The sequence below is a fragment of the Suricata suricatta genome, chromosome 8 (genome assembly GCF_006229205.1).
Source record: "Suricata suricatta isolate VVHF042 chromosome 8, meerkat_22Aug2017_6uvM2_HiC, whole genome shotgun sequence".
In the NCBI taxonomy this organism is placed as follows: Eukaryota; Metazoa; Chordata; class Mammalia; order Carnivora; family Herpestidae; genus Suricata; species Suricata suricatta.
The window spans coordinates 113,978,663-113,990,082 of NC_043707.1; the positions used below are offsets into that span (position 1 = coordinate 113,978,663).

At 55.0% G+C, this 11,420-nt stretch overlaps 1 long non-coding RNA gene across 1 annotated transcript in view; it reads right to left on the reverse strand.

Annotated features, from left to right (window-relative positions):
* Positions 1–10,149: 10,149 nt before the first annotated feature.
* The window catches only part of LOC115299342, a 2,960-nt gene continuing 1,689 nt past the window's right edge, over positions 10,150–11,420 (reverse strand). Inside the window, exon 2 of the long non-coding RNA XR_003912139.1 lies at positions 10,150–10,986. This is a non-coding gene — a long non-coding RNA (uncharacterized LOC115299342). The remainder of the gene's footprint in view (positions 10,987–11,420) is intronic.

An 11,420-nucleotide genomic window follows, 5' to 3' on the forward strand; every position in this document is an offset into this window, starting at 1 on the left:
ACAGTCAAGTTGAGGAGAGGGACGAGGACACAGCCTGTGTTGCCGCATTAAGAGAGCCAATCCTTAATTGAGATGTGTACCAAGTGCAGGGAACACACAGGGTTGGCGGCAGTCAACTTTTCTGCAGGAACATTAGAAAGGATCACAAAGGACCTGACACTGAAGGCGGGTTTTGAAGCGTAACTGGGAATTCCCAGTGGAAAAAAGGAATCTTACAGGAAGATCTAGGAATGAGAAAAAGCTTGTGCGGAGACTCAAAGGCATGAAAAGGGGAGGTGGCCTGCTTGGGCTGGAGTAGAGAGGGGTGGGGATGAGTGGGGGAGCAGGGAAGCAGGGAGGTACCATCAGGGCAGAAGATACGCTCTCCTGTGAAGACAGTGGGATGCGGTCTAAAGGTTGGGCAGCCTGGATTCAAACCCTGGCTCCACCACTTCCTCACGGTGTCCCAGTTTCCTCATCAGCAGACTGGAAAGAATAGGAGCACCTACCCTATAGGGGGATTGTGTGGATTAAGAGTTAACACTCGTAAAGTGTCAGGAACTGTGCCTGGCATGTGGCATGCATAGATAATGCCTGGGATTACTCTCTGCTTCTTCACCACCTCACCCTGGCACGTTTGTCTAGGAGCCATCGGAGGGTTTTGGACTGAAGAGCAGCACCGTTTCCTTGTGCATTTTGGAAAGGCCCCTCCAGCAGTGGTTTAGATCCAGTGTGTCCCCCAGCATCCCTGTCCCAGAATCCCCTAGGAATCTTGTTCAAATACATCTTCCCAGACCCCGCCCCAGAATTAAGGAGTCAAAGTCCCTCAGGTGAATGGGCGCCAGGGATATTTTGGGGTGATGGAAATATTCTAAAATTAGATTGTAGTGATGGCATAAAAGCTCTGTAAATTTACTGAAAATCATGGAATTGTACACTTAAAATGGATGAAGTTTATGGTATGTAAATGACACCTTAATAAAGGCATTAAAGGGACACCCGGGTAGCTCAGTGGATTAAGCATCTGACTTCGGCTCAGGTCATGATCTCATGACCATGGGTTCGAGCCCCACATTAGGCTCTGTGCTGACAGCTCAGAGCCTGAAGCCTGCTTCGGATTCTGTGTCTCCCTCTCTCTCTTCCTCACCCTTACTCATGCACTATCTCTTTCTCTCAAAAATAAACATTAAAAAAATTTTTTTTAATAAAAAAATGAAGACATTAAAAAAATTGCCCAGGTGGTTCTGTAAGCCAGTCCACCTTGAAGGTGGGGGCAGGCTGGCAGGGAAGGGGCTCAGAGGTGAGGAACGGGGATGCAGAGCCTGACTGCAGGCCTGGTGGGCGAGGTTGGGGGAAGGGACAGAGAGATCATGGAAATCCTGCTGGTGGCTTGTGCAGGGCTAGCCTGGATTTGAGGCTGCTTAGCTGGGTTTAAACTCCTCTCTCATCTTTAACAGGAAAGCCATTGGATTTTGTGGAGGACTCTCCCTTCTCACGGCTCCCACGGCACCAGCCTCTGCCGGGATGCCATTAGATGTGGCCTCACCCACGGGGGCTCCGTGTCAAGGCCTGGCTCCCACCAGTCATGGGAGGTCCCCAAGGGCAGGCCCACAGGGGCACAGAGTAGGTGGACCCCTAGCAAACAGTGGGTCTCTGTGCATACACTTCTCCTGGCTTCCTCTGTGCGGGTGTGGATAGTGCTTCAGACAGAACCCAGGTGGAGCAGGTGTTCTACTTGGCCTTCAAGTCCTGTTGCTCAGAAACCACTCTCGGGCTGATGCTTCTTCATCTCTTCCTCCTCCTCTGGCCCTCAGCTTCATCTGTGGCTTTTCTCTTCTTCAAGGTAGGGAGCTCCTTATAGGAGTGATTTGTGCTTTTGGGTCCCCAACTTTGTCCCCTCTGTGTTTTCCTGGGCCATCACAACTCTTACCTATCTTTCTCCAACTCTTGCTTAGGTTCTAAGAGCTCCTACTTTGGCCATGATCCCTCATTTGCCTCTCTGTCCCCTCTAAGGGCTCTCAAGTTCTCATCTGTCCCTTCAGACTCTCCACATGTTATCCTTGTCTGTTTCTGTGACCCCAGGATCCCTACATGCCTCTCCCCTATCACCATCTGTGCCCCTTGGCCTCTGCCATTTATCCCCATGGATTTCCCTTGTGACCCTATGGCCCTCCCATGTCTCCTCAGCCCTTCCTGGTCTCCCTGTGACAGCAAGTCACCAGGGGAAAAAAGAATAAATGCATGGATGCGGGGAGTAGCTGGGCAGATATTTGAAACTAGCTGCAAGTATGTTGGTATAAAAGTGTTTTCCCTTGAATTATCTGGAAAATTGTTTCTATTTTTTGCTCAGTGGTATGTGTGCAGATGCAGGCATGGGCTTCATCTCCACACCATGAGCTGTGGAGTGCTTGTCCATGCCCTTGCCCTTCAGTCTGGCCTCTGGTCAGAGCAGCAATAATCAGCAAGATAATAACCACCTAGTTAAGGGCACCTGACTCCTTGGGGGCACATCCCACATACTGACTCTTTCCTAGCACATCCAGCTGGGTGGGGGGGTCATGTAAAAAGCCATCTGAGGCCCCATTTTAGCTACTCTGTCATGTTCCTCTCTTCCCTGGGACATTAAGGACACCATTTAAAGACCCAAGTCCCCTGTCCCAACACGTAGGGTTGACCTCTTGCACTTGGCATGGAGATCCCATGGCCATGTTAGATTCCCTCTTATCCCAGGAGAATGGGCATCAGAACCTTGTTTTCTGGTTCCCATGTGTCCTCAAGCTGCTCAGAGCTTCTCTGGGCTTCTTTGGTATCTCTGAGCCTCCTGGTTCTTGGAAGGGACACACTTGCCTGCTTGAGAGCAAAGGGACCCAGCTGGCTGAGTCAACATGATGACATAAAGCCAAACGGGAGAAATGAAGCAGTGGTCACTGGCACCTGTTCCTGCCCAGCCTGTCTATTCAACCCAACCCAACCCAGGCAGGGATGGGGGAGTGGGGGAGACTGGGAGTAAGTGATTGGCAGAGCCCAGCTCTCCATCACACAGACCTCCTGGTGCCTCAGAGCTAAAGCAGAGCAGGGGCTGGCTCCTACAGCCCTCACCCCCCTCCCCGTCCCAGGTCCTTCCGCCTGCCGCCTCCCTTAGCTGCATCCCTTTTGTCCTCTGGGAGGCACAGCAGCATTAGCAACTAGGCCACTAGGCCTCCTAGGCTGAGACAGCCTGGGGACCCTAGCCCTCCTTGAGGCTTCTGAAACCTCCCAGCTTCTGATCGGTCAGGAGAGTCAGGAGTTCTCTCTCTAAATCAGATTTCCAGAACCGTTTCTTGGGCCAAAGGCCGGGGGATTCCCTTAGGGATGCGACGATCCAGGACTGAGATGCAAGGAGAGCACATCCCCTATGTCAGGTCCAAGAGGCAGCCCAGGCTGGTAGGGGAGGAGAGGAAGGAGCCTGGAGAACTGTCCAAGCTTGGAAGCAGGTTTGGGGTACAAGCCCTAGGCTTCCCCACAATGGCAGCCAGTTTGTCAATGCAGAATAGACACCCCCACCCCCACCCCCAGCAATCCCACAGATTCTGTGGGCATTCCATGCAGTGTCGGTGAGCAGGGGAGGGGAGCAGAGGGCCAGCTTGACACACAGCCCTTCCCCACCCCCAGGGAACCCGGCAAGGCTGGAGTGAGTGTGAGCAAAAGTATGTGTGTGTGTGTGTGTGTGTGTGTAAACACACTGTCCTTCTTCCTGGAGCCTCCAAGAGACAGGGTTTTCTCCTAGGGTCTATTCAGGGGCCCAACACATGCATACAGCAGAGCGAGTCATTTAGTAAGTACAATGCACTCTGTGTGCTGGCTACTATTCTAAGCACATCACGTGTGCTAACTCATTCAATCCTTGCAACAACCTTGCACGGCAGATAGTATTATTATCCCATTTTACAGGAAACAGAGGCAAAGAAAATTTGGTAAATGGCCAGCAGCACTCAGCTGGTAAGAGACAGGGTAGATATGGGGCCAGTCTGTGTGGGTCCAGAGTTCATATTTTCCAGAAAAGCAGGCCTGCCCAGCTCTGTTCAATGAAATCTTAAGGAATCTGTCTCTTCTCCTTCCCCCAGAGAAGCCTGCAGCTTTCCTCTGCCCAGGCTGCCCCTGCCTCTGCCCAGTTCCCTGGGGCTGGTGCTCACCACCTCTGTGCCCTTGCTCTCCGTGGACCACAAGGCAACAAAGCAAAGCAACAAAGCAAAGGCACGTTTGAGCTCTGAGTGCTTGGATGTGGGGTGAGTTTGATTTCTAGCACCTGCTTGCAGCTGGAATTTGGGCCACCCCCAGCCCTGCTTTGGACACAAACACCAATACTTTCTTCCATGTTGAGCAGTTGCTAGAGGAGCATCTTTTGCTAGAACAAGATGGAATAGGGGCCATATTACTGGAAATCTGCTGCACCAAGAGGTGGGGGCTGGACTGTCCAGATCTGAGCTGAGGTCTGGTGTTATGGAGAGTTGAGGACCACTCCCCTCCGGACCCGGAGCAGGGAGGCAGCGCCTCTTTCCAACTGCTTGCTGTCCCCATCTCCTTCTGGGTCCTCCTCCTGAGCATCGAGGGCGTGTGCTCCTCTCCGCTCCCAGCCTGGCTGCCTGCCGCCCTGTCTGTCTTGCAGGCAGAGAAGCGCCATACCTGTGTGCCAAAGAGACACAGGTGTGCCTGCGCCACTCACACAGCGTACCACCTGCTGGAATCTTGGCGGAGGGTGGACTTGGGATGGGATCCATGTGAGAGACAGTCTGTGGCATAATTGAGAGGGAGCAAAACACAAAACAAAACAATGTTTTCCTTCCTCTCTCTTTTCTACCACTTGCTCTAATTATTTTCCCACTTTAAAATTCTACATCAACTTTAATTAAGCTGGCCTCGGGCAGGGAAGTCTGGCAAACTTGGAGAAGTTCACTTGTTTATTTTCTTATCACTCAGTGATTGGATTTTCGTGGCTCACTCTGTCTCTGTCTCTGTCTGTCTCTCTCTAAGGAAGGATGATGGCAGCCTCCTGCCCGTGGGAGGGACAGGTGCAGACAAGAATGGCTCTGTGCAGCCTCCGAGGGATGCACTTCTCCAGAAAACTCCACTGCTGACCAACCCACGCTCCAGTTTTGCCTCACCTCCTCCTCTACCCTCTGCCTTTTGCTCTACCCTGCAAGGTCAAGGTGTGGTGGAGGGGAGCAGTTGTTAAACAAGTGAGAGAGCACTGGGCTTGGAGTCCAGAAATTTGGGTCAGAAGCTCAGCTTTGCCAGTTATTTGCTGGCACAGGTCATTCATGCATTCATTTGCTCATTCTCTCATTTATTCATTCATCCACTCATCTACTCCCTCATACATCATTTACTTGCTCATTTATCCCTCTCCCTATCACACTGAGCCAAGGTACATGCTTGCTTCTGCCATCCATGTGTTATTTGTGGGAAAGTTATTTGACCCCTCGGAGCCCATTTCCCCACCCCTGAGTTGTTTCAAGGACAAAGAGATCATGCAAATGGAAGCCAAAGTGACCCCTGGCACAGTGTGGTGGCATTGAATGTCAATTACATCCATCCTCAGACCTGGGCTCTGGGTCTTTTGGGTTTGGATTGGCTAGCAAGTCAAATGCCCAGATCATCTCCAGGGGCAGAGGTATGAGCTGAATTCTGAAGATTACTGAATTTCATGATCCAGAGAAAGATATGAGCCCTGGGGAAGGGGGGCTCTGAAGGGGCCAAGAAGCCTAAGAGGCTGGCTGGGGAGCTCAGTACACTGCTGGGGCCCATTGGGCTCTACCATGAGATTGAATGGTGTCTGAGGCTCCGCCTACAAAGTGGCAGAGAACAGGAGAAGCAGGTAGGTGTCTGCCAGGTCTGGTGGGCACCCAGTGCATGAATGACGAAGTGAGGAAGGGAACGAGCATGGATGTGGATGTGAGTAACTGAGCGAGGGGGGTGATGGAGCAAAGGACTGAATACTAGAGTAAATGTGTGGACAGCTGAGTGATCAAAGAAAAGAGTAGATGACTAAATAAATGAAGGGAGCGAATGTCTAAATGAGTCATTAGTGATGGAATGAATGAATGAGTGAATGGGGAATGGCTGAATGGATGGATGAGTGGATGAATGGGTAAGGAACTGCGTAAGTAAATTAATGAATGGGCGAATGACTGAGAGCATGAATAAATTAGGGAATGACTGAATGACTGCAGTGAGTGAGCAACTCTCATCGGCACACCTGAAACAAGGCCCACGGACCGGGGAGGTGACAGTTTCCTGGGGGCAGTCGTCCCCTCCTCCCCTCCCCCTCTGGCAGCAGAGCCCCCTGGGCATCCAGCCCATCAGCGAAGCCACTCCATTATGTGTAAACACAAATAGGATCGCTGTGCGTCATTTACCCTCCATCACAACTGCATCCCAGCTACTGAAACGCACATGCCAGTAAAATGACTGTATCTCTGGTGGCTTGTCTACCTGTCTCCCTCACTGCTGAGAAATAACTCGCAGCAGCGGGTTAAGCTGACAATAAACACAGGAATTGACTTCAGTGGGAATGAACTTGCTTGACTGTTGACAACAATCTAAGGTGATACCAACTTGGCAGGGCTTGTGGCTTATTCAGGGGCTCAGGTCGCTGTCGTTCTTGCTCCTTCCTTCTTGGGATAAGGACGGAGAACGCAGGCTGGTAAGACGTCCTCTGACCCTGGGCCCAGAGTCAAGCCTCGGTGTTCTGCAAAGTCAGAGGCTTGGCTTTTGTGGTCGCACCAACTTTGCCCTGGAGAGAATGCTGATGGGTAAAGACCGGGTACGAAGAAGGCAGCTCCCTCCTCCTCCCTGCTCTAGCAGTTGGCAAAGATCAGGGGAGGGCTAGCAGTGACCTCCTTCTGGCCCAGGCCCCCTCCAGGCTGAGTTGGCGGGAGGTAGCCCCCTGTCCCCTCAGGCTCACCCGAGGCACGAAGGGATCTGGGTGACGGTAATGGGACACTTGGAGGAGGGGCGGAGCAACCAGCCCCCCCCCCCCCCCCCCCCCCCCCCCCCCCCCCCCCCCCCCCCCCCCCCCCCCCCCCCCCCCCCCCCCCCCCCCGCCAGCTGGCTGCCCGCAGGGCAGCCTGAAGGGAGATGAAGGTAGGCAGACTTCAGCAGAGGGCACTCCAGCGCTAGGAATCTGCACTCAGCAACCGCAAGCCGGTGCTCCGCGGTTTCCCTGGGAAGCGGAGATCATGAATCTCGGTAACTCGAGCCCAGGGCCTCATCACTCACCGTGATTGTGGGGGGATTGAGGGCTGGAGTGGATCGGTCTAAACAAAATGCGCACACAGGGGACTCGTCCAAATGAGCCCGCCCGGCCACCCCTGGGAGTCTCCTCCCGCCCCAGCAGAAGTGGGGAGGGGCCGGGAGGGGCCGGCGGGCTGGGGTTTCTTCCTCCCCTACACCCCCGGGGAGCCAGTGGGAGACATGAATCTCGCTGGCAGCGACTTGGGCCAGCTCAGCCATTTTCGGGGATGTTAATGAAATGCAGGAGCACTTGTCCTTTCAGACAGCGGCCCCTTTTATTTTGGAATGAAAAGCTGCATTAGTCTGAATGAGGTTTGGAGGCCTCATAAATCCGGCGCTGGCTGCCTCGTGGGGGAGCGAGGAGCCGAGGCCTGGCTGGTGGGTAGACTTGTTTACCAACAATTGGAAAAGCCAGGATTGGCGGCTCCCAATCCCAGGGGATGCAGCTTGAGATCCCGCCAGCTCCAGTGCCTGCCGGTGGCAGGACAGCCCGGAGAGGCACCCCCCACAACAGGGAAAGAGGGCTGCAGGTTTGGAGGCACCTGAGTTTGCTCTAGTAAAGGGCCCCAGTCCTACTCTACTCTTAGCCTTTCTACAAGCAGCCGGAAGCCCTGGTGGGCCTCCAGCAGAGGTGATAAGGACCTTTGGCTAGAGACTGTCCCCTGCTCAGTCCAGGCCGGACAGGACAAGGGTCAAGCCTGCAAGCTTATGGGGTGAGTATAGGACAGCATGCAGGTCCCAAGTCCTCACCCTGCAGTGCCTGGCAGTGATGGCCAACAAGTATTACAGGAAGGAAGGAAGTAGGAGGCAAGGAGGAAGGAAAGAAGGGAGGAAAGAGGGAAGGAGGGAGGAAGGGAGGGAGGGGAGGAGGAAGAAAGGAGGAGGGAGGGAGAAAAGGAGGAAGGAAGGAAGGAAAGGGGGAGGGAAGTGGGAAGAGGGAGAAAAGAGGAAGGAGGGAGGAGGGTAGGGAGGAAGGAAGAGAAGGAAGAAAGGAGGAGGGAGGAAGGTAGGAAGGAGGGAGGGAAGGGGGAAGAGAAGAGGAAGGAGGGAGGAAAGGAGAGAGGAGGGCAAGGAAGAAGGAGGGAGGTTAGGAGGAAGAAGAAGAAGAGAGAGAAAAGGAAAAGGAAAGGAAGGAGGGGGAAGGGAGGAGGGGAAATAGGTAGGGAGGAGGAAGGAAGGGGGAAGGAGGAAGGTCACACTTTAGCTGTGTGACTTTGGACCTCTTAACCTCCCTGAGGCTCAGAGTCTTTAGGGTAAAATGTAAAAATGCCAGGAATCCTGTCCTGGCAGGCCGTGGGGAGGGGCTAGACAAGTGATGTGAGTAAGGCACGTTGCGTAAGTGCATTGTCTGGAATATAGAAAACATGTAATAAATATTAGCAGTCATTATTATCACTGTTGTTGTTTTTGTTGCTGTCATATATCCCACCCTTCCCCAGACTGGAAAGGAGCAGTGTGGGGAGACCTCTGTGATACAGAATGGTTTGCAGCTAGGTCCAGAGCAAGGCCCAGTTCAGGACCAGGGTCACCTGGCTTCCCTCTGACCCCAGGGCTCCCAAGGGGCTGCAGGGCCCAGTGACAGAGCCCCACAGCCTGTGCAGGCAGGGTGGGGGAGGGCAGTTTTCCACCGCAGCCAATGTGGCAGCAGAGGGAAGCCTGCTTCCGCAGCGCTGGCTAACACCCGCCCACTCTGGGATGCCGCAGGAGCGTGGCCCAGCCTGTGCTGCTCCCTGGACCTGGCAAGGGGCTGCGGGTGACAGGGCCACATCATGCCCTGGGGGCCTCAGATCCCCCCTCTGCCCTCATCCATTCACTTCTCTAGTCTCTCTCCTGCTTGTGCTGGCTTTCTGGAAGGCTACTCCTTCTCCTCTTGCCCCCGCCTTTCATGCCTCCCTCTCACTGGCCTGGCACAGGGTTCTAGTCTAGGGTGCCGATCTGCCTGTTCCCTGGAGTCCTACCTCTCCCCTTCTGCTTCTGCAGTTTCCCTGCCAGGCCACTTGTTCCGCACACCCTACTCCTCTCCTGGCAAGAGGCTGCCATGCAGGATAACCAAACAGAATTAGCTCCCAGGTGCTCGCCTCCTCCCCCACCCCCTAACCGTCCTTGGGCACTGTTGGTGATGCTTTTTTAGCCCTGCATCCTTTGCCTTGACTGGAATTTCCTTCTTTAGAGACCATCCAGGACTTTCTGGTTTCTTGGAGCAACTAAACCAGGTGATGGGGATGAGGTGTCCAGCCTTCAGTGAAGAGCCTCCTCCACCTTTATCCTGGAGGGTGGAGCTTCTTGTTCCCCTCCCACGCTTCTTCCTGCTGGTGCCCGTTGGGGCCCATTACTCTCTATCAAGAGGTGGCAGGTGCTGTCTCTCTGGCTCTGGTCTGTATGTCCTTCCCTCTGGTCTTGTGGGCAACATCTTCCAGTGGCTGCTAGGGAAGCCAGCCGCTCCTGCGCACGGGTGAGAAGGCCTGAGTTCCAGCAAAGACAGAAGGCAGTAACCTCTCTTTGCCGTTGGGTCTTTGAGGATGGCCTCAAGACTGGGCGCACCTCTTCCTCTTCTTCGCAGAAGAGCCCTGGGAATCCTCCTCCCTCAGCGGCTGCCTCTCCTTCAGGTGGTAGGGAGTCCCCTTTCAGTTGGCAGGATTGGCCACACTGCAAGATTCACATCTCCACACAATGCCAATGTGCCCTACTCCCAGAGCGGAAGGGAAAGAAAGGATGGGGAAATTAACAGGCTGGAGAGAGCTGAACTCATAGTCTGTTTGTAAGAAAATCGAAGATTTGCTTTTCAGATGTTAGGGGCCATGCTCTTACCAGACAGCAGGCAAATGGGAGATACTGGGAATGATGGAATAGATCAAATTATTTAAATGAGAAAAATAAATTCACACACAGCCTAGCCGCTGCCCGGTGACAGATCCGTTTATTTATCTACTGTATGGGCACCGCTTTGTCTCTGTCAAAAAGGTCATTAAACTCACCTAACTGCGTAATTCCCAGCCTCCTGCTCCAGACTCGCTCCATAGCCCTTCCTTTCCCTCGACACCCAGCGCCACTTGAAAAAAAAATTATTATTGCTAATAAACAAGGTAGTTGTTTTTTTTAACCCTTTCTAGCTTGTTCCCCCATGGGTCTTGCTCCATCCCACGGAAAATGACAGTTTCTCTTTATTCGTTCTCAGGAGGAAAGGGGAAGGGGGCCAAGTCCCCCTGCATGGTTGGGGGAAGACGGGTGGGAAGTAAGTACCAGGGTGCATCTCAGATACCCTCCCAGTGTAAGAATTTAGCCATCTTCCCCCGAAACCCCTGTGGTTGAAGAGGGTCGCCAAGTCCTGCCTTCCAAAGCTGAGGGTCTGGCCTGGGCAGTCCCACCGTTATCAGCTCCCGCAGCCCCCCTAGCCCAGCGTGGACAATTCTCTTTGAATTCTGTCTTCCCGGAGCCCCAGCCCCAACTGTGCCTCCCCGAGAGATGGGCTTAGGGAGGGAAACCGGATCCCGGGTCCGTCTCTCGCCGCCGCCGTCCAGCCTGCGCCCGCTGCGTGGGAGCTGGAAGGCGAGACTCCGCAGACGGCGGGCTCCGCGTCCCTCTGCTCCGGCGGGCGCCTCTCCTCCAGCTGGTCGGGCCGCTAGGCTGCCGCCGTCGCCCAGCTCGCGGTGCCAGCTCTCTTGCTCCACGCCCGGCTCCCAGGCTCCGTGCCCTCAGAGTCGAAGGGACTGGGGGCGGCAGGGCGGATGGGGACATCTGGGAAGAGAGGAGAATCCTCGTTCTCCGGGCGTCCCCCTAAACCGGGTCCAGGGTCCCCTTCCCCGCCCCTGCGCAGGTGTGAGCGCGCGAGTGTACGCCTCCCTCGGCGGGCGTGAGTGTGAAGTGTGTGTGCGCGGGGGAGTGCGCGGCGGGCGGCGCGGGAGGCGGGAGGCAGGGCGCGGGGAGGGGGCTGGGAGGGAGTGTGTGCGCGCGTGCAACTCCACTCCGGGGCTTTGTGCGAGCCCGGGCGATAGCATTGGCGGCGGCTGGAGGAGGAGCGGCCGGAGACGCGTGCAGCCCGCCCGCCAGCGCCCGGCAGCCGGGGCAGGTGGAAGCCCGCGCGGGAGCCGAGCCGACGCGAACCGGAGCGGAGTCCGAGCGGAGCCCGAGCAGAGCCCGGGCGGAGCCCAGGAGCCTCGCCCGCAGGCGGC